The sequence below is a fragment of the Mastomys coucha genome, unplaced genomic scaffold (genome assembly GCF_008632895.1).
Source record: "Mastomys coucha isolate ucsf_1 unplaced genomic scaffold, UCSF_Mcou_1 pScaffold18, whole genome shotgun sequence".
Classification (NCBI taxonomy): domain Eukaryota; kingdom Metazoa; phylum Chordata; class Mammalia; order Rodentia; family Muridae; genus Mastomys; species Mastomys coucha.
In genome coordinates this window covers 37,879,827-37,903,762 of record NW_022196900.1, presented here as the reverse complement: position 1 = coordinate 37,903,762, position 23,936 = coordinate 37,879,827, and the positions used below count along the sequence as shown (strand labels likewise).

The window sequence follows — 23,936 nt, the reverse complement described above, 5'->3', positions numbered from 1 at the left end:
TTTGAATCTCAGAAGAGATTGTACACTTGGATTTTTTTTAAAAAATGTGAGTATTGATAAAACTTTGAGGCTGCTTGAAGATCTTACATAATGAGATTATATATGAGCCTTTGGTGATCAAAATCTGAATGTTATTGCTTGATATGGATGGTTCTCACGGGCTCATGGGATGACTACTTGTTTCATGGATGATGTTCATACTGTTTTTGTAAATAGTAGAAAGCAGCAAGCAGTTATCAAGAGTTTCTTCTGATTCCAAGCCTTTTTATCTGTCTCTATATCTTGCTTACCATAAATTATGAATTTTTTTTTGGCATGCAATTTTTGGAATGATGTTCAGTCCATTCTTTCACTAGAACCTATGAAGCCAAGGGCTGTAAATAAAACAACTGAGATCTTGAGGCCAAAATCCCCTCCCTCCATTTATAATTTGTTAATTTTTTGTGACAAATATTAAAATATGACTACCAAAACAATTTATATTTCAATAAAAAAGACAATTTCTGAATAGATTGGCATTTCATGCATTGATATAAGAAAACATTTTGTTAAATATATAGTTATGGTAAGCTTGCTTAAAATAAACCATAGGGGATCTCTTTACGTCAAAAGCATGCATCAAATCCATCTTATTACCACCTGTCTTTATTCCCAGGAATTCAGAAATTAAAATTCTTGGGAACAGTGGTTCCAGATCTGCCTGAGATATAGTAATATCCTGTCAAAAAGAAAAATAAAAGGGGTACAAGAATGCTAGCAAACTGCCAACCATTTCTGGTTTTCTCTCAATTATGAAGAATAATTTCCTTATTAACTAACATTACTAATTGGTTGAGTGCCCACTCAATAAGCTTTCTTTTAGCAATATGTAGCATTTTGTTCAATTTGATTAATGACAAATTAAGATACAATTGCTAATCTTTCCAGTAAAATGAAAAAGAAAAAAAACAGACTTTTTTGACATATTTTCTTTCTTTCTCTTATATACTTAGGGTTTTTTTTCTTTCTCTCAGTTGCATTTGGATTGGGATGAAGGAAAAAGAAGGTCCAGTTCAAATGAAAAGTGCTTACACTTGTCACTCAGGTAGAACGAGATCTAAGAGCAGAGTGACACCACTTCAAAGGCATGGCTTTTACCCTAGGACCAAACCTCTCAGGAATACAATCTTCTCATCTTGCCGAATGACAGTAACAGCGACTGTCTCACTGGGAGACAGCAAAGAGAACAATTTCAGGTTCTATGCAACTAGAGTTCAGAGCCTGGAAACTATGTACGTCTTATTAACCGGGCCTACCACTGGGGTAGAAGAGAAAAGTTGCCTGTGCCTCCATATTTGAGTCAGGAATGATTAATGAAAGATTATTATCAAGGTGCTCTGGTGGATAGGAAAACTGTCAGTCCAGACAATTAAAAACAAGCCAAGAACACATACTAACATCTTTGCCATTCTTTATAAGGTGTAACAAATATGTTTCATCTTCTCTTCTTCCTACCTTCACCCTTCTTTCCCCTTTGGCAAAAGGCATTGACATATATCAGGAAGCAGTTGCAATGATGCTGGTGATTTGACAGTTTGGAGCTGCTTGTCCTTGTCTTCTTATTCCTATAACATTCATTCTTGAAAATAATTCTCCTTGCAATCAAGAGAAAAAAATGGAAGCAGGTAGTTCCTTTTGCAGCTCCTATTTTTCCACATGAGTTTCAAGAAATTGGACCCTAGAGGCCTGGCTTTATCAACCACATGTAACACTGTAATACTATCAAATGCCTTGTTGGTCAGTTCCTTGTCAGGTATCTATAATAGTACATCTACTTAAATATGAAAAGGGTCAAGGAAAATAACTATAATAATAGTTACTTAGTCGGCAGCTCACAGAATCTGAAAGAAATGGGTTTAAGTGATGGTGGATTTCATACATCCTGAGTTAATGTTTTCAAAATTAGTCAGGAATCAGTTCAGAAGGAATCTATGTATAATGTGTGGATATTTCAATTTCATCAAATATTTAGTCTCAAATAACTTGAAATGTTTTATTAAAAGAAATGAAGTCCACCACACTGTATTTACGATCAAATCCTTACTGTAAAGTTCAAATCAGTGTTTTTTGCTTTTTGTTTGTTTGTTTGTTTTTGTTTTTGTTTTTTTATTTTGCTCCCAGAACTCTTTCTTGTAGTTGACTGATTTCGCAGCTGTCTTTTCTCAGACATTCTACTTTTCAGAGTCTAGCAACAAAAGTGTAGTACAAATGTGGTTGCTCGAAGAAAAATCTCTTTTTATCCTTCTGTTTAATTTCCTAAGGGATTGACGTTGCTGATTCCTTATGGAGTAGGGCAATACGTTTTCTTTCTTCTTCTATTCCTTTTGACACCAGTTTCTGTACAGCCATCTATTGTAGCATCTTAGTTCATCTTTAAAGTGTAAAAATGCAAATGGTATGCTAATCCCATCAGACTGAAGGTTCTGAGGTGTTATTGCTAGTGAATCTGTGAACGAGTCTCAGCAGCAGGCTGAATAAATTAGTTGGAAATAAGTAAGTTATGATGAAGCAACAGAAAATATTCATCTGTGCCTGTCTTAATTTGTTTAACATAACATTGTCCAAGTTCATTGAAGCTATCATAAACGATAGGATTTCTTACCTTGTTAAGGCCAAAAAAGTATGTCACCATACATATTATAGCATATGTTCTTTATCAGTACATCTGTTAACGGAGACTCTTATTTCAATGTTTCTGCTATTGTGAACAATGCTCCAGTGCACACACCACAATGATCTCATCTAAGTATTTTCATATGTTTTGAAAAGGTAACCACATAAAGTTGCTCAGTTGTAGAAAAGTTCAAAAAAAAAAAAAGAAAAAAGAAAAAAAAAGAAAGAGAAGTTTCCTCCCTCTCTTCCTTTGTTTTTAATTGGTTGGTTGGTCTTTTGTTTTGATTTTTTAAATATTTATTTATGTTTTTGGATATTATCTATTTATATAGAATCTGAAAAGGTCAAATATACGTAAATTGATTTTAAAAATGTAGAAGCAAGGGCTGGGACAAAGAAAAAGTTATATTTTGGTCAAAGTATATTAAGTTTCAGGTAGAAAAGAGAAATCTATTAGCCAGAGCTATTGTGCACTGTGCTAACTATAAGAATACACTATATTTGTGAATTGCTAAGGAGAGAATTCCATCACAAAATTACAAATGTGTGATAAATGCTGCTTTTGAATAGATATGTGTCAAGGTTACTATGAATGCAGAGTGTCTCACTCAGGGAAAGTATTCGAAGCAATTCCTACTGAGCTAGTATTTGGAACCCACTAGGCTTATAAGCTCTCTAAGCAGAGAGAATAGGTTCAGAAAGCCTGAGGTGTGCAAAGTCAATGAGAACTGGCCAACAGCTACTATAAAACAAGTATGACTGAAACAGGAGCAGAAAGATCCAGCAAACTAAGACTTCCTTTGCAGGTTCTGACTCTTAAACACTTTGGCTCACTGCTCCTATGTGTTGAACTTAGAACTATGTTTGAACTAGTAATTGGGATGATTTGACATTGACTTCAAAATGATGATTCTACGTACATGAGTTAACTCAACTTCTAAGTTCATACAATAATGCTTTTAAGTGGCGTGCATGAAAGAGGGCAAGTATATTACTACAAACTGCATTATAATGTGACTAAGATTATGTTCACAAGAATTCTGAGTGAAAGAATATACTGTAGTCATTTACATGGTGTGACTATATATACTTCTAAAAAGATATCACATACCTTAAAAAATTGGCTCATGACATGAACTTTGTAGCACTGTTAATGACGAAATATGCTGTTGTGTTATCTGTGTGTGAATGCATTCATGAATGAGGAAATAAAATTTAAATTTAGAATAAACATATAGATATTGTAATTCCTGATTTAAATCACTTAGAATGTATTTAGTAAATATTTATTTCAAATCTGTAGTGATTTTTAAATATTCCTGAAGTAAACACATCACATTTACTTCACCATATCAAAAGTTATTAATAAGGGAGCATTAATAATAATACCAGCTAGAGGAATTCTTAGCTTAGAACTTTATTCCTATTTTATAATATGTAATTTTATTTGTATATGTGCATATAATAATACTGAAAAACAGTACGTTTGTGACTTATTTTGTTATATGAGTTTAAGAAGCAAAATAATATAGGTATTGATTTTAGGGATTTCTTATTAATAAGTTGAGTGTTCTCTTTGTACTGGAATCCTCCTAGCAATAATCTGAAGCTTTCTGTGTCTGGTTGTTGTTTACACTTGTTTTGCTTTCCACTCACGGGGAATGTTTCATCAAATTCAGTACCCCAGGCATGAGAATATATTGAAGGATATATAGCAAACTATAGAGAGAAAGTGTGATCCGCTGTGTTTCAGAAAATAATGAGTATTATAAAATTACAGAGAAATAATACAAGTGAGGATTGTATAAAGTGTAAAAAGCAAGCTTCTCATGTATTGAGTATTGGGGAACATCACAATTTAAAGATGGCTCTAAGGTGTATTATAACACAAATGAATTTACTGAATCAGACTGAGCCAATGTTTAAATTTATCTGTGATTAGTTAGCATTAGGATGAGTTGTAAAGTTCTTTCCTATTTAGAATTTCTATGAAACAACATGTGCTGCTGGAAAAAGACCCAACTTCCTGTACTGAGGACTTTGTACTGGAGACCTCTAGGGTAGTTGCTAGGAGCGCAAAATCGAGGTCATTAGCACTATGCTCAGGTGGATTGATGATTACTTATTGGTAAAACCTGTATTTTCCATATATGAAGATTGTTTGTGCGATTTATGATCTTCTATTATTCTTACTGAATACACATGAGGCCGTCTTTCAATTACTCAATGTGTCTTTCAATGCTCCTCTTATTTTTGGAAGATAAGTTTTACAATTCATCTATACTACACAGTGAGAGAGAACAAAACTATGCAAAGCCACTCAGGTAAAAAGGAAACTACATGACCTGAACAGAATTGTCATAGGGTCTATCCACGGATGCCCGTAGGCAGAGCAGCCAAAATCTTAAGTCTAGTCTACCTATCTAGACTCATACATTACCATTGTTCAGTTAATGACTTCTTTTTTAAAATTAATTAATTTACTTTTTTACAATCCATATTTTATTCCCCCCAGGTCCACCCTCAGATTGACCCACATCCCATACCTCCTCCCCAACCTCTGTTCCAAGTGGATGTCCCCATCCCCCACCCCACCTGACTTCTAAACTCCCTGGGGCCTCCAGTCTGTTGAGGGTTAGGTGCATCATCTCTAAATGAGCATAGACCTGACAGTCTTCTGCTGTATGTGTTGGGGCCTCATGCCATCAGGTGTATGCTGCCTATTTTGGTGGTCCAGTGTTTGAGAGATCTGGGGGGTCCAGATTAATTGAGACTGCAGGTCCTCCTACAGGGTTGCCCTTCTCAGCTTCTTATAGCCTTCCCTAATTCAACAATAGTGGTCAGCTGCTTTTGTCCATTGGTAGGCTGCAAATATCTGCATCTGACTCAGCTGCTTGTTGGGTCTTTCAGAGTACAGTCATACTAGGTTCCGTTTTGTGAGCGTTCCATAGCTTCAGTAACAGTGCCAGGTCTTGGGACCTCCCCTTGAGCTGGAGCCCACTTTGGGCCTGCCACGGGGAATTCTTTCCCTCAGGCTACTTTCCATTATCATCCCTGTAATTTTTCCAGACAGGAATAATTATGGGTCAGATGATGCCCTGTCTTCCTGCTGGAGGTGGGCTCTGTAAGTTCCCTCTCCTTACTGTCAGGCATTTCATCTAAGGTCCCTCCCTTTGAATCCTGAGAGTTTCTCACCTCCCAGGTCTCTAGTGCATTCTGGAGGGTCCCCCCAACCTCCGACCTCGCGAGGTTGCCTGTTCCCATTCTTTTTTTTAAAGGTATTTTCTTTTTTTACATTTAAAATGTTATCCCCTTTCTTCGTTCCCCTCCAAAAGCCCTCTATCCCATACCCTCTCCCCTTGCTCACTAACCCACCCACTCCTGCTTCCCTGTCCTGGCATTCTCCTACACTGGGGCATTGAGCCTTCACAGGACCACATTGATGTCCCACAAGGCTGTTCTCTGCTATATATGCAGCTGAAGCTATGGGTACATGTGGAGATATGTACTCTTTGGTTGGTGGTTTAGTCCCTGTGAGCTCTGGGGGTACTGTTTGGTTCATATTTTTGCTCCTCCTATGGGGCTGCAAACCCCTTCAGCTCCTTGGGAGCCTGTTTCCATTCTTTCTACTGGCCTTAAGGGCTTCAGTAAAGCATCTAACAATGGGTGGCACTAGGAAAGCAGCTTTGCTGCCCTTTACCTAATAGTGCCTCACAATGCATTCTAAGAGGATGCATTAGCTACAGGACAAGGAGCATTCATCACCATGTAGTGAGTACTCACCCACATCTGGTGACCTTCTGAAGTTTCTCTTTCTGGTGTGGTTGTTTATTTTCCATGTAAGTGTTCTTTTATGCCTGTCCATCACTTTCTACAATAAAGAATATTTTTTGAGTTGTGTTGCAGCTTAGATCTATTCTGCTCCTGGGGCTTTTTTATACCCATGAATCAAGTAGGATTTTCAATGTATCCTATTTTCCTAGGTAATTTAATAATAAAAACTTCACAATATGTCTAACTGAATAAAAAAAGGAACGTTTTGCATATTGATTCAAACCATGGGTAAATTTTATAATTATCGCAGTGCATAATGTCCTTTGCTATAAAATATCACTAATCTCTATCTCCTATTATTAGTGGGTAGATACTAGACACTTAATGTCACCAAAGAATTGAATATGTCAGGGGGAGAAAAATGGGAGTTAGAAATTTAGACTAACTGTTGTCCTCTTATTTACTGTCAAACACCTACATTTACTTTACATATGCTAAAATTTTCCACTAGAATTTAACTAAAAATAATAACAGAAATTTTAGAGCTCAACAATTTTCTACACATCTACAAACTGGTCAAGATGTTGTTTAGGATTATATCAGACTGATCTACCCATAAACCCACAATAAGTGATTTTGCTGATCTGTCATTGGTCCCTGTTCTCTAACATGGATACAAGTGAGAATTGAAAGTAATGTTAATGTAAACATCTAAGTGTAAGGAACTAAATGTGCTAAAACAAACACCTACCAAAAACAAAGCAAAAAATAATTTATAACACCTTGAATTAATACATTTTATGTATGTGTAGAGGTAGACTGAGTTTCAGAAAAGCAATACCATCAAATTTTCTTGCTGAAATGCAGAGGATAATTATAAATAGTGAAGAATAATGGTATTGAATTTCTGTGACTTGGGCCCAAATACATTTGCTAATGTTGTTTACAAGCATCAAAATAACATATAGAAAATATTTTGTGGGTTTGGAAGGAAAGCCTAGCAATTTATAGATTTATAGATTATAGGGAAAGATATATTTCACTCTATCTGTGTGAGAGATGTATTAGGGACATTTTGATAGTGTTTCATAGACTTTAGCAGATTTAGCACTAAAACCAGGAAAAATAAATTAAAAAAAGAAAGAAAAAATAAAAAATAAAGAAAAGAAAAAAATTAATAAAAGAAACAAAGAAGGAAGGAAGAAAGCAAGGAAGGAAAGAGGGAAGCAAGCACACATCAAGTTCAACAGAACAAAGAAACCTCTTTTCTATGTTCTCTTTTCTTAACTTTGCTTTTTCTCCTTTCTTTCTTTTTCTTTCTTTCTTTCTTTCTTTCTTTCTTTCTTTCTTTCTTTCTTTCTCACTTTTTGAGAACCCAGTGTGTCAGTTCATATTGATCTTACTTAGGAAAACCAAAGTGACAGAAATCTTCCCTTGTGTCTATTTGGGCTGATTCTGTCACAGTTTTGATTTTCCCTCATTTTCTTGGCATATGCCATAATGCTTGCCATGTTTTGATTAGTTTATTATTATTATTACAAAGAACTTTAAAAGAGTATAGGACACTCAAAATGTGAGGATCCTTCGTGTGATAATGGAAAACAGAGCAGGAACGCTAATCTTCATGCATCTGAAGAAATCCTGATTACAAATGCATACAAACCTGGTACTAAGTGTGAGAGTGAGATGCATATGAAAGCCGTTCACCATCGGTTGTCAAAACATTTTTTTTTTTAAATTCTCAGGTCTGGAAAATTAGCTTTTTGTCGCTACAGCAATCTTTTTGCCACAAAAAACATTATTTTAATTTATTCCTGCAATTCCTACCGAGGAGTTAGATTCAGTAGATTCTTGTTCTACACAAACCAAGCACTATAACAGACAGAGTATGTCTTTGTGTGACAGCTGTGACCATTGTCAGAAGTGGAAAATGGGGTCTGCATCTCTGGATAGTTATGCTGACACATCTAGAAAAAAAATACAGCATCACTGATTTGTTTTCTTAATTCTACTCTAGCTGTGTTTTCTTATACTGTAGCGGGAACATAAATGATTATTTGGGAAAGAATAAGCATGGAATGTATTTCCTGTTTTAACCTGAAATGACTCTAAGAATATGAAAAATCTTGAAAAGTTTAGGTTAAGTACCACTTTTAACACAACATCTAATGACTCTGAATGATGATAATTTTCTGTTAAAAACATAGATTTGTTCAAGGGTTAGAGTTTCCTAAGACCATTGGTAGAACGAGAAAAAAGGAGAAAATTTTAAAATTATTACTAATGATGAAATGTTAAAAACCACACTAGCCAATCTTATATTTCTGGAGGCTTTCAAAAAATATTTTAACTAAAATTTATCCTTTTTCATTTTCACAGACCATCTTTTCACTAATGTCAATGCTTACAAGTCTCTCATAACATAACTTGAACTCAGCAAATTGATTTTCTCACAGACAATTGCGTGGGTATGTTTATGTAATTTCTTGCCAGGTGGGTTATTAACCTTTTTCTGAATGAACACAAAGCACATAATGTTTGAAATTCACCTGAGATCATAGGTAATAGCAATTGTTAGACCACTGATGTTTGATCATTACAAGCACCTAGATTTATTGCTGGACAAATTATAAGACTGTTTCTAGGTTTTTCAGTGCTTGTCTGAAAGGGACACTGAAAAGAATCAATAAATAATAATTTCCTTTCTTCGGCATTTTCTTGTTATTTGCCTGTTTATATAGTACAGTCCACAATCCATGATACCATCATTGGCACCAAACTATTTGACCCAAACAAGGCTGGAACTGTATTACAACCCTAAAACAGTATCACACAGAATAAGCTTTGAAGGGAGTGATTACTTGAAGTAAGGAAAAAGAACAGCTATGCTAAAATCTTCATTGGAGTATGTTCCTTAGTGATGACGCACCTTTAAGAATGTTGATGCCTTACACTCCTCTTAAATGAAAGATATTTTTTTGTGTGTGAAGAGGATGTGAAATTATAATCCAGATCTGTGGAAATCATGATTAAAAAGGGGCAAAGGCTTCTAATAACCATTGGAAATTCTACAAATTAATAATACTTTTAAAAATAATCCTGCCAATCCACGAGCATGGGAGATCTTTCCATTTTCTGAGATCTTCTTCAATTTCCTGCTTCAGAGACTTGATGTTCTTGTCAAACAGATCTTTTACTTGCTTAGTTAAAGTTTCACCAAGGTATTTTATATTATTTGTAACTATTGTGAAGGGTATTGCTTCCCTAACTTCTTTCTCCACCTGTTTATCCTTTGTGTACAGGAAGGTCTCTGGTTTGCTTGAGTTAATTTTATAACCAGCTACTTTGCTGAAGTTGTTTATCAGATTTAGGAGCTCTCTGGTGGAATTTTCCAGGTCACTTAAGTATACAATCATATCATCAGGATTAATATAGTAAAAATGGCCATCTTACCAAAGGCAATCTACAGATTAAATGCAATGCCCATCAAAATTCCAACTCAATTCTTCACAGACTTAGAAAGAGAAATTTGCAAATTCATCTGGAATAACATAAAACCCAGAATAGCCAAAACTATTGTCAACAATAAAGGAACCTCTGTTGGAATCACAATCCCGGACCTTAAGCTGTACTACAGAGCAATTGTGATAAAAACTGCATGTACAGTGACAGGCAGGTAGAACAATGGAACATAAGTGAAGACCCAGAAATGAACCCACACACCTATGGTCACTTGATCTTTGACAAAGGAGCTAAAACCATACAGTGGAAAAAAAGACAGCATTTTCAACATATGGTGCTGGCTCAACTGGCGGTTAGCTTGTAGAAAAATGCAAATCGAACCATTCCTTTCTCCTTGTACATAGCTCAAGTCCAAGTGGATCAGGGACCTCCACATCAAAGCAGATACATTGAAACTAATAGAAGAGAAAGTGGGGAAGAACCTTAAGCAAATAGGCACAGGGGAAAATTTCCTGAAGATGACGCCAATAGCTTATGCTCTAAGATCAAGAATTGACAAATGGGGCCTCATAAAGTTGCAAAGCTTCTGTAAGGCAAAAGACACTGTCAATAGGACAAAATGACAACCAACAAATTGGGAAAAGATCTTTACCAACCCTATATCTGATAGAGGGCTAATATCCAATGTATACAAAGAACTTAAGAAGTTAGACTCCAGAGAATCAAAGAACCCTATTAAAATTGGGGTACAGAGCTAAACAAAAAATTCTCAGTTGATGAACACCAAATGGCTGAGAAGCACCTAAAGAAATGTTCAACATCCTTAGTCATCAGGGAAATGCAAATCAAAACAACCCTGAGATTCCACCTCACACCAGTCAGAATGGCTAGGATAAAAGACTCAGGGGACAGCAGATGCTGGAGATGTTGTGGAGAAAGAAGAACACTATTTCATTGCTGGTGGGAATGCAAGCTGGTACAACCACTCTGGAAATCAGTTTGGCGGTTCCTCAGAAGATTGGACATAGTTCTACCGGAGGACACAGCTATACCAATCCTGGTCATATAACCAGAAGATGCTCCAACATGTAATAAGGACACATGCTGCACCATGTTCATAGCAGCCCTATTCAATGAATTCTATAAAATCTGCTTCATACATCTTTTTTGTTTGTTTCAGGTAGTCCTGTTTCTCAGTGCATGAGTTTTCTTCCATATGTACTTTAATCTTTGGGTTCATGGTGAATGATTTCATACCCATGACTGTTTTACTATCAAGTGAAAATAATTGACTAAAACCTAATTAAAACTAAGAACTTATATAAAGCGTGGAATGTAGCTGCATTTCCTCAAAGATAATAAGGAACCATTAGTGCAGGTTTTGTTCTTTAAATATTAAATTAATTGTACCAATGAGATAGCTTTACCAGTATGATTGGTTGCTGCCAGTCCTTATGGCCTGAGTTCAATGCCTTGAACCCACATTTTAGAAGATTTTAGGTACTTCCAAAAGATGTCCTCTGACCTCCATTTGTGGTCTTTGGAATGCATGTGGTTTCCTCCCTACACAAATCAATCAATTAGGTAAGTAGTTAGTTAATTAAGAAATAATTCAATATACATTATGTACTGTGTAATTTGCTGTCTACCTTATTATAATTCCTCACTGTTGTTGAACAGATTTCATTGAGTGATAAAAATCTTGGTAACATACTATTTAGTTTAAGCACAAATATTCTCAACTTACTGTTAGAGGCATGAAAAGGAATATTTTCCTCTGAGTTTGTATTTTAATTATTTAATAAAAATAAACCCTAAAGTTTTTTATACTTGCAAAATAAAATTATAGAGTAAGTTAAGAGATAAAGAACACAGAAGTTATATTGTACACAAAGGATGCAGGCAGATTTAATGAGTTATTTTCTGGAACTATCTTTGTAGTCACACTGTCTGTGATTATACAGTTTCGTTCAATACTTTTACCTATTGCCTTCACTCTTAAAGGAGATGGACACACACACACATACACACACAAACACACAGTGGGAGGGAGAGAGAGAGAGAGAGAAAGAGAGAGAGAGAGAGAGAGAGAGAGAGAGAGAGAGAGAGATTTCTATCTATCACTTTAATTTTAAGTGTGTTTTCCAGCACATTTCAGAAGATTGTGTTTTTGAAATAGGTCAGTAGCTCACAAAGTTTAAAGTATAATGGCTCTTCCCTTGAAGTAGTGAATTTTCACTGAGTTCCCCACAAGCCTTGCCTACTGTTAGACTGAAAAGGAAATTCTTTTATTTTTCTTCAAAGTTAAGAAGAGATTAAAGACATTCAGCTTCCTTTATCTGATGTCCAGGAACAACAATATACCTATGGGGCACAGATTAAAATACTTTCATGAATTATTTTTCTTGTTATACTTTGGCCCCAATTAATGTTCTTTTTATAAAGAATATGTCCTGTAGCTCTCCAAGGATGCTATAGGGTTGTACTAGTCTGTGAAGGATATTCTGGTTTTATCTGGCATATGTTCCTTGAAAATATACTTTAGATTTTTTCAATGTTTTAATTTAATCCTTGATAAGTTCATATGGTTTGATCTTAGTATTTCCTCTACTATAACTTGTCCAAGGTCCTCCATGAACTTTGTTTTTTTTTTGTTTTGTTTTGTTTTCTTTTTGTATGACACATATATTTATTTCATTTATTTATCTCCTCTGAGAGGACACATCTGTATTCTGTATTTACACCCTGATAATTAACATACAATGCTGTTAATAAGCTTAGCAGCATTATTTTTTATTCTCTTGTTGGATAGTCAATGGATTCCATACATGGATGATTTTCTTCTGGAAAGATAAAAGCAAACAAAGCCTAACTCTGGCTCCTTATAGTGACTTCTATTTGGCAACAGAGAAAGAATTATCTTTCAAATTCAAATTATCAACATACTTTATATGGATAAATATACCTCTATTCCCCTTTCTGTTTATACAAATTTAAGATGGATGTGTATTTTTACCCATCCAATTCCATGTTACTCCTCTAAACACATGAGATTTAACAAAGAAACAATAGAAAAAAAAAAACGGAGTCTATTTTGCACTGGCAAACTACTCTTGGGTATGAGGCTTGTCCGAGAGTGCAGTTGATACAAATGCCACACCACTAAAGAAAACCGATTTTTCTCTCTCCCAGCAGCTATCAGTTATAAAGAGCTCTTTGGTCACAATGGGTCCTTGTTCCCAACTCTTCTCTTCCATGCTAGGGTTCTCCATGGCTTGAAATTGAGCAGGTCTTGTGCATGTTGTCATAGTCTGAATTTATACATGTATCTGCTCTGATGTATATGAAAAATTGGCTTTCTTTGAAGTCATCTAGCGCCCCTGGTTTTCTTTGTTTCCTTTTTCTTCCTTCCTTCCTTTCTTCCTTCCTTTCTCTCTCTGTCTCTCTTTCTTTCTTTCTTTCTTTCTTTCTTTCTTTCTTTCTTTCTTTCTTTCTTTCCTTCTTCCTTCCTTTCTTTCTTTCTTTCTTTTACAATAAATCAGACTGCTTTTCTGAACAGAATTGTATAACATACAGAAAGTGAGCGCATAGGAGTACTCAGCCACAAAAAGGATGTCTATATCACGCTCCTCCTATGGTAAGTTTTGGTATAGTACACATAGGTAAGAAATATGTGTATGAGTACACCAAAGCTCTAGGTGGTTGTTCCCTGAGACAAAAAATAATCCAGTTATAAAAAAGAGAACCAGTAACAAAAAAGAGATCCAGTTATAATCCAAAATGGTGATTTGGATTGAGATGGCAATGTTCTTCCTACTGAAAGAGTAAGGAAGAGAGGGGGAAGATAAAGAATTGGTAACTTGTATGTTTTGCTTGAAAAATACAAAAGAGTCATATTAAACCTCTGTACCTAACCAAAGGTGATTCAGCTAACATATGTAAAGAAGGTATTAACTGGCTCAGGAAAACTGAACTCCAAATAATTTGGAAACTTCAAGTGCCTATTTTCCAATTCCTAATTCATTAATAGTATTTATTCATTAGTAGATATAACTCATAAGTCACCTTTGAGATTCCTCAGAATTTTTAGAAATATATGGATATACTTAATTACTTAAGTCATAAAATCACAATCTATAATAGCATTAAATAATTTTTCATTTTTATTTATTTCTTCCTCATCTTTCCTTTTGCCAAATCCACCCATCATTATTATACATTAGACAAATTCAGACTGTATACTATTTGTATGTAAATCATCTTTATATACATGCTTGCATTATATGCCACTGTTTTGTTTGTGTTCCTGATATAAGGTTTTGCTCTGTAGCCAAGTCGACATAAAACTTACTATGTAATAAATGATGGCCTCAAATTCATAGCAATTCTCTCTTTCTCAATCTTTTGTGTTAGAAATGTGAGCCACTATGCTCACATTTTTTTGAGAAAAAAAATTGTTTTTGTAAAGGTTAAGAAAGAGGCAAAATGGGCCAATTATATATACAAAATATTTTGCATTTACTAATATCCAAAATCACACATAAAATCACAGTTTTCAAAGCCCTGTAAACTCCATATAAAATGGTATTAATCATTGTAAAGTATACACTTCAGTGGTTTTTAGTATGTTTACAAAACTCTGTGACCTTTAGTACTAGAACCACAACATTTTCATCACTCCTGAAACATACACTACACTTAGTCATAGCTAAATATTAGTGCATATCTCCTCTGACTGGTAAATTTCCTAATTGCCTTATGCTATGTTTATTCTTCAATACTGATGAGACTTAATAGGTAAGGTTTTCCTATCTGTTTTACATATAATAAAACAAAAGAAAACCAAAATATTCAAAATATCTGTACACTACTTGAGGCTTTGATTCATTAAAATGCTCATTATCTCTCTTTTCCACAAATGAAGTAGGTCTTAAGAGTTTATTACTCTTATATATACTGAAAGGAGACTAATAAGATATGGGTCTCATATTTTCATGTCTTCATAGTTATAAATTAAGACTATATTAAGAATATATAACTTGAAATTTGAAGACCAAATATAAAGCTTCATATATATGTTCTTTTGTCTAAATTTAGGTAGTTGGGATCTGACAACATAGAAGCTTATTGTAGAATTACTTCTCATTCAGGAGTATGTCATTATTTGTATTACCTGTGAAAGTTCCCATATTTTTTTTCAGGAAATGATTGATATTTTGATACTTTGGTAGAAGTTAATGTGCCCTGGTAGGACAATGAAATTTCTTGGATATAAAATTTATTTTATGGTTATGTTATAGTGATGAAATCTACATGATAGCATTGAGGTAGGAAAAAGTAATTGTTACAAAAACCAGTTTTATGCCTTTAAAAATTATCTTTTATTTTTGAGATTATAATATATATAATTACCTCATTACCCTTACCAATTTCTCCTCTGAATGTCCCCATATTATATTCCTTACTCTTCAAATTAATGACCTCTTTTTTATTAACTGCTGTTAAGTATATATATATATATATATATATATATATGCATGTGTGCTTGAATATATAAATGTATCACTTCTATTATATACACAAGTACAACCTGCTAGTTCCATATAATATTACAAGTATGGTTTTTGTTAAACCATTGCTATGCTCATCCCTAGGGAAGACTATGTCTCAATTTCTCAGCATTCCTTCATTTCCTGTAGTTATTTGTGTAAGATTAAGGCCTCCTGAACATTCCTCTGTTTACTTTGCCATGCCTATAGCAACACTTGATCACCTCATGTTTAAGAAGTTATGCTGGTGAGATTTCATAAATGTTGCTTCTGATATTCCTACGAAATACAATATCATATACTTCCTAATGCTCTAGATCTTAAAATTTTTTTCTCTCTCTCTTTTGCAATGATTCCTCAGTATTAAGGTCAGAAATTGTATCATAGATTTGTTCATTGGGACTGGACTGCACAACTCTGCAATTTAATGAATTATGGTTGTCTGTAATGGTCTGTTGTAAAGAAAAAATTCTTTGATATAGAGTTTGTGGTACACTTACTTGTGAGTGTAATAATAAATATTTATAATATAGTCAGGCATTATGGTGGTTTGGGTAAAATGGTGGTCATTGTTATTCCTTAAAGATCCATGAGATCTCTTCAGATTCCATCTCCCCACTGTTGGAAATTTCAGCTGATGTCATCCCCTTTGGGTCCTAGGAGCCTCTCATGTCCCTGATGACTTTCTAGTGCACACCTTCCCCCATCTCCCACCTCCACTGCTACACATTTCTATTCATTCTCCTGTATCTCTGGGCTTTTCTCATGTCTTCTGCCCCATACCTGATCCTGCCCTGTTTTTTTCCTCTCCCTCCCCTCCCATACAAACACCTCCCTCTATGCCTCCCATGATTATTTCGTTCCCCCTTCTAAGTGGGATTGAAACACCACCCAGGGACTCCTATGGAAGAGTTATAGGAAGAATTGAAGGAGCTGAAGGGGATTGCAACCCCATAGGAAGAAGAATAGCACCAACTAACCAGACTCCTCAGAGCTCCAAGGGATTAAGCTTCCAACCAAACAGCATATATGGGTTGGTCCAAGGCCCCTGCTACATTTGTACCTTGTCTGGCCTCAGTGAGAGGGGATGTACTTCATCCTGTGGAGGCTTGATGCCCTATAAAAGTGGGATGCTAGAGAGTTGAGGTGGGAGGGGGTCAGTGGGTGGGGGTGCACACTCTTAGAGGCAAAGGTGGATGGGGATGGTTGGGGTGCTTATGGAGGGGAGACTGGAAAAGGGACAACCTTTGAAATGTAAATAAATAAAATAATTACTTAAAAAATGCGTGAGGTCTCTAGCTCTAGGTAGTTGATGAGGTTTAAGTCCAATTACCACCAAGCTCTGTGTGCCATTATTGAACCTTTAGTGTTACTGTGCCATGTTGCTAACAGATGTAGTGCATAGACATTATTGGTGGGTAGGACTATTGATGGTTTCAGTCATTTGGAAGCTTATATGGTGCCTTCTGTACCATGGAAGCTTCTTCCCAGAGGGGGAGCTGTCAGATCAATTCCATCCTAGCATTCTTGTTCCACCTCTGCTAGTTCTTGTTCCATCTCTGTATCTGAAATTCATGGTGTCTTCAGCAATAGGAACTCACTTTCCACCTTTCAGGAACACACATGTGCAATGGCAAAACCCTGTAATATTTGGGAGTTTCATGCATACCTCTAACCAACAAGGCAAAAAGAGGGTTTCTCATGCCTGGTATTGGAGTTTTTGTTAAATCTTTCCTTTTTGGGAAGGAGGATTGTAGACCTGTCAGTATAGATGAGATTTACTTTACATATGTATATAAATACACTAATATATATTTAAGTATTTTAAGGTACATACTTAATAACATGATTCCTTGCAAATTTTTTAGACATCCTTTCTATTACTTTTCATTCCTCCCTTCTTATTCTGAATTTATTTCACCCTCTAGGTAATTAGAGCCCACATCCTGTTTTATTCATTCCCCCATCAGATCAGAAGTAAGCTTTTATTCCCTTCTGTATTGATCAGCATTGCCCGCCCCCACTCACTACTTGGCAATGGTTGCTTTTTACTTTCCTGCTTTCAGTAGTTATTTTAGGATATGTTCTCACATCTCAACTTTATGTCCATCCTACTCAAGAGAATATATGACATCTTTCTGCATCTTACTTTCTAGGTCATACTCAATATGATATATTCTAGCTCCATTCTTTTTACTATGAATTTTATTTTTTATAACTAGTTTTCCATATTGTATATTCACCACATTTTCATTATCCATTCATCAACAGTCAGTAGAAGGATACTTAGGTCCCTTACATTTCCTAGTAATGTGAATAGAGCCACAATAAACATAGATGAGCAAGCATATCTGGAGTAGAATATGAATTATTTGGTCATATGACACGGGGTAGTTTGAATGTGTTATATTATAAATTTAATTTTTGCTTCTAGTGAGCTCCCCAGTATGATTTCCAAGGATTTGACCAGTTTGCAATCCTATGGATGGTGAGTAAGGATTCTCAAGGGGACCCCTCACCATCTCCAGCATTTTGTATTGGTTCTTTTGTTAATCTTTACTATTCCAGTTGGGTGCAAGATGCAATCAAGAGGTTGTTTTGATTTGCATTTCTCCATTTTTTAAAGTTAATGAACATATTTTGAGATATATCTTAGCCATTAGCTTTTTTTTCTTTTGAGACCACTTTGTTCAATTTCAATGCCCATTTTTCAGTAAGATACTTGTTTGTTTCGTTTTGTTGTGTTTTAGTTCTTTATATGTTATGGGTTTAATCTTCTGTCAAATGTATAACTGCCAAAGATTCTCTGACAACCTCTGGCCTTCCTGTTCAACCTTGTGTCCTATAGATGTACAAATGCTTGTTAGTTTTACAGAGTCCCATGTGGCAATTGTTCGCTTTAATCCTTTGTCAAATATAGTCATATTCTGAAAGTGTTTTTCTCCAACTGTATCACATAGGCTGCCATCTATGTTTCTTTCCCTTTAGTAGTTTCAGTTTTTTGTGTTTCACATTTAGGTCTTTAATCCATTTGGAGTTAGCATTTCTGCAAGGAGATAGGTATGTTTGCCTTAGTTACTATTTTTACCACTGTATCAACTCACAATGACTAAGACCAAACTAAACGAAAATAAAATAAAACAATTCATTTCATGGTTTCAGAGAGTCATGACTATTATGATTGAAGGCATGGCACTAGGCAGGCAGGCAGGTATGGCACTAGAGAAGTAGTAGATAGCTTACATGTTGAGGGGAAACAAAGCCAAGAGGAGATACTTGGAATACTCCACAGTATTTTTGAAACCTCCAAATTTGCCCAAATCTTCCAACAAGGCCATATCTTATAATCCTTCTTCAAAAGTTCAACCATATGGGGACTACATATTCAAATATATGAGCACACAGAGACCAATTTTATTCAAAGCAGCATATCACACTTCCTGCCTTCCATATGTCCGTGACTATTACAATGCAAAATGTATTTCCTCTGATTTTTAAGGTCCCCAGCTGCCTTTCATAACCAACACAGTCTTGAAGTCCAAAATTTCTTCTGAGACTCAAGGCAATTGTTCAATTGTACCCTCTTGTAAAATCAAAACTCAAATTACATACCTTCAAACATAAAATGGCACAAACATCTATTTCCATTGTCCAATGAAGGAATGAGGGAAGGAAAAGATATTGGAACAATGAAAGACAGAAACAAAACAGGTCAAACATCATCTTGTCTGGTTTCATATCTGATGTCAAGTAGATTAGATGTACTTCTTTTCTAGCTTTGTTGCCAACAATACACTCACTCTCTTGGATGGGTTCTACCTCTTATATGAAGCTCTCTCCTTGATACTAATATCTTCATATTAAACTTTTTCCTTGATTAGAATTAAGTGTCCCATTTTATTTCTTCTGATATTTTGTCAGATATCAGTATAGTAACTTATACTTGCTTTTTAGTCCTATTTAACTGGTATTATTAAAGCTGTGTTTCTTGCACACAAAAAATTGATTTTGTTTCTTGTTTCAGTCAGTCACTGTGCCTTTTGATTGGAAGAAAGGAAGAAAGAAAGAAAATAATCAATTAAAAGATTCCTAACAATATGCTGCTCTACTCATACATTAGTACTTTTCACAATTGTCAACAGAGAGGCTTTATCCAGGAATTGATGGATGCAGAGACCCCCAATCAAAAATTAGGTAGTGCTCAGTGAATCCTTCAAAAGATGGGGGAATAAGGGCTGTAAGATCCAGAGGGGTCAAGGATACCACAATGAAATACACAAAAGTAATGAATCAGTTCTCATAGGTGCTCACAGAGACTAAACTGACAACCAGGGATCCTGCATGGGTCTGATGTAGGCCCTCTGCTTGTATGTTACATTTGTGAAACTTGGTCTTCTTATGAGTCTCCTGACAGGGAGTCTCTGTTTGGCTTTGTTTTATCTCTGGGCTGTCTCTAAAACATTTGCCTGTGTTTAGGACCTGTTGTTTCTTCATACTGGGTTGACTAGTCTAACATTAGTAGGAGGGAAAGTGCCAGTCTTGGTGTAACATTATATGCTATGATTGGATGATATCAATGGATGGTCTGACCTTTTCTGAAGAGAAGTGGAGAAGTATACTGAGCTGTGGGACAGGAAGGGAGGGGTTGGAATGAGAGGACAGAGGAGTAACTTGGGCTGAGAATATAATATATATTAGAGAGAATAAAATTTTAAAATGAAACAGTATTATCAAAAGCAGGGTTGCAACAGCTGAGCTGCATTTACTTCCATTATACTGGCCTTACCCAAGATGTCATAGACAGCACAGACAGGAACTCTTGCAATGGCTGGTCTTTTCAATAGCCTACAAAACAGCTGAGTTAATGAAGTCAGCTGCAATCTCCACACCCATCAAGGTTCCCTTTGTCTAAAATGAGAGTCACAATACTTAAAAGTACTTTGCAACCTTGTAACAACTGTAAAAGGACAGAGGTTCCAAGGCAAGCACTGGTAAGTAATCTGAAATAAATTTGTTTCAGCATTCTATCACTTGGACAGGCAATAGTTTGAACTACCATTTAAATTTCGAAGACCTAGAGTAAGAGGCGTTCCATTAGTGTCAATCAGAGAGGCTGAAAAGAAGGTGGCTAGATTGTTAAACAAATTCAGTGATGCCCAGGGCAGTAAATACTCTGTATTCCCTATGATAGTATTGACTGTGAAACAGTCACAAGCCATTTTTAGAGAGACTATATGCTACTATAATTCCAAGGCTATATCACCCATTTTTCTGAATGATACATTTGCACATTTTTTACTAATCTGTCTTTCCCTTTACCTATTAAAGTCACCAATTTAAACTCTTTTAGGTATTCCAAGACTTTAAATAATCCCCTAATTATTTTTTTCCTTTTACTGAAAATCGATTAATTTCTCGCATAATGTATCTCGATTACTGGTTCCCTTCCCTTACTCTTCACAGTGCCTCCCTATTTTCCCTCCTATCAGGATCCACTCCATTGGTGTTTCTCATTAGAAGACAAACAGATAAGCTAGAATATGGCTCAGCAATTAAGTACTCTGTCTGCTCCTCCAGAAGCCTTTGCTTCAATACCCTGCATTTCAAATGACAGCTCACAACTGTCTGTAATCTCAGTTGGTTCCATATATGGCACCCTCACACAGACATACATCCATGTCAAACATCAACACTCATAAAAATAAATAAATTTTAGAAAAAAAGAAGAGAAAGTAGCTATAATGAAGAGTGATATAAAATGTAATACAATAAATAATGAATTAACACCACAGAATATGACCAAATCAACCAACCAAACAAACAAAAAACCCACTAAACTCTAAGCTATAATATATGCATAAGGACTTGGGGAAGACTTGTGCAGGCCCTATGCATGCTGCTTAAACTTACAGTCTTATCAGTTTAAATATTTTCTTATGTATGAATAACGAAAGTTACATCATGGAGTTGAACTGGCCATGTGAACATGAAATTAGCCATATTTGTAGCTAGTATACTATTAGAATTTCATAGCATTTTTAAAAATTAAGCTTAGGTTTCATAAAACACAGACTTTCATAGCATAGTGGCCAACAATGCACGAAACTGCCCTTAAAATATTTGTAAAACAGAAACCTTGTCATTAAACTAATACAATAAAATATCCTTGTTAGATATTAGACTACAGTTTCATGACTTCACCTACCATTTCCTAGTAGGTGTTTGCAGTTAAGAAAAGGCAGGACTCAGTGTATCTGTGAGAGTATACATGTGTGCTCACAGTAAAAAGGACATTCAGGGCAATGAACTAGTTATTCACTAACAGTCCCCTCCACTCTTCTGCTTCCTGACTTTCAGCTTTTTAACAGCACATTTCCTATTCATTACTTGAATCTGAAGACATATTTTGCTGCCTTGAATCTTTTGCTCAAGGAGATGAAATTACCACCAGTAACAACAAACATACAAACAAAAAAATTATTTTCTATCCATGAATAATTTAATTCTTTATTGGCATGCTTAAGTACTAAGTTCTAGACTTTTATTTGAGTGCTTAAATAGAGTCCTCAGTTATAAAAAGGACAACACCTTTCACAAAAATATGTGTCATCACTCAGAACTGTTTTTACCAGGTTTACCATTAGATCAATGGACTTTGAAATTTACTACTTGTTATTCATAGAAATCAAAAACTTGAATTAACTGGTTGCCTTAGCTCCATTACATCCAGTGTTTCATTTCCTGCCATATCAGTTTATAAAGATGGACTGCATGTTCTCTAAAAGAGCATAGGTTTTTGGGCAAATTAGAACTTGCTTATAGTCTGTGTACCTGATGACATTATCCTTTGGATTATTATTAAAGTTATGGCTTTTATTGACATTAATTATGGATAAAGTTCCCATAAATTCTCATAGACTAGGTTGAACTAAATAAGAACAGCAACTATAGCCCTTGGATCAATATGAGGCTGTGACAGATCTGTAAACAAAATTGACTATATCACAGACATATCACATTTTATAAAATATCTGAGGCTACTTTCATACCATAGGCCAAGTCGGGCAGTTGTGACAGACTGTGTGCTTTTCAAACACAGCTTATTACCTGTATTCTTGCAGAGAGGAATAGCAAATTCTTGAACAGATAAAATTCAGATGATCAATCTACTTACTTAAGTTCATAAATTTAAATGGGGAGTTTAGGGTTGAGAAAATGCCATTTGCCCAAAAGTTTTTGCATGTTGCTACTACTATTTTTCTTGAGAATATACCATTATCTGGTTTCCCTTGAATAATCATTAGTGTGTGATGTTATGTCAGCTTTACCAAACCCAGGTTTTTAGTGCATTGCTAAGGATGATTGTAACACTGTAGACCTACAGACAAGATTACCAATGCAATTCTGTCACCTCTGTTAATCTTGTGTCAAATAAAGCAACAGGCATAAGGGAGCACAAGTGACCTCTGATACCAGGGTGAAGGCAGTTGCTCTTATTTGCCCAGTGCTAACTATTTACATGGTAGCAATGGTGGCAGAGAGCTATCTGGGGATCAGGTCATAAGCTCACTGACTTGATCAAGAGGTGGCTGATTTTATAAATAAGAATCAAACTCATAACATTATCATGTCAGAGGTAAGAATCTAAATGTGAAGCTTAAGAGAACAAAAGCAACCAACTATGCTTCTGAAAGGAGACTTTCATGGGGTTCACATACCAGATATCCTGTATAACAGATATTCACATTACAATTCCAAATCAGTATCAAAATTACAGTTATGAAATAGAAATTAAATAATTCTATGGTTATGGTTACCTCAACATGAAATACTGTAATAAAGGCTCACAGCATTTAGAAGATTGAGAACTGCTGATTCAAGTCAATTATATCTCCTACTACCCTGTCTTCATCATTGATTTAAAAATGCAAATTAGTATTATCAATAGTTAGGACACAATGTATAGATTGATTTGTATTGGAATCTTAATCTTACTACTATGTTTCAAAAGTATTACTTCTAAAGTTGAAATGTTATTATTAAACTCTCAAAATAACTTTAAAAGGGCAAACAATCAGAATACTGTATGATTATCCTTTTATTTATATATAAATTGCAAAATATAAATAGAAGGCTGTATTAGTTAAGTTTTCCATTGCTGTAAAGAAACACCATGACCAAATCAATTATTATATAGGACAACATTTAATTGGGGATGACTTACAGATGCTGAGGTTCATTCCATTATCATCATAGTAGGAAGCATGGCAGTGTCCAGGCAGTCAAGGAACTGGAGGAGCTGAGAGTTCTAGATCTTGTTCTGAAGACAAACAGGAGAAAAATGCTGTCTTCCAGGCAGTTAGGAAGAAGGTTTCAAGGCCCATCCCCACAATGACATACTTCTTTTAACAAGCACACCTACTGCGACTCCCTGGGCCAAGCATATTCAAGCCACCATACAGTCTATCTAAAAAAAAGAAAAAGAAAAAAGAAGAAGAG

The 23,936-nt window shown here is 35.3% G+C and overlaps 1 protein-coding gene across 41 annotated transcripts in view; it reads left to right on the top strand.

Moving 5' to 3' along the window:
• Nucleotides 1-23,936, top strand: part of Ptprd (protein tyrosine phosphatase receptor type D) — a 2,240,535-nt gene that overhangs the window by 467,384 nt on the left and 1,749,215 nt on the right. The gene's annotated exons all lie outside the window — the stretch shown is intronic.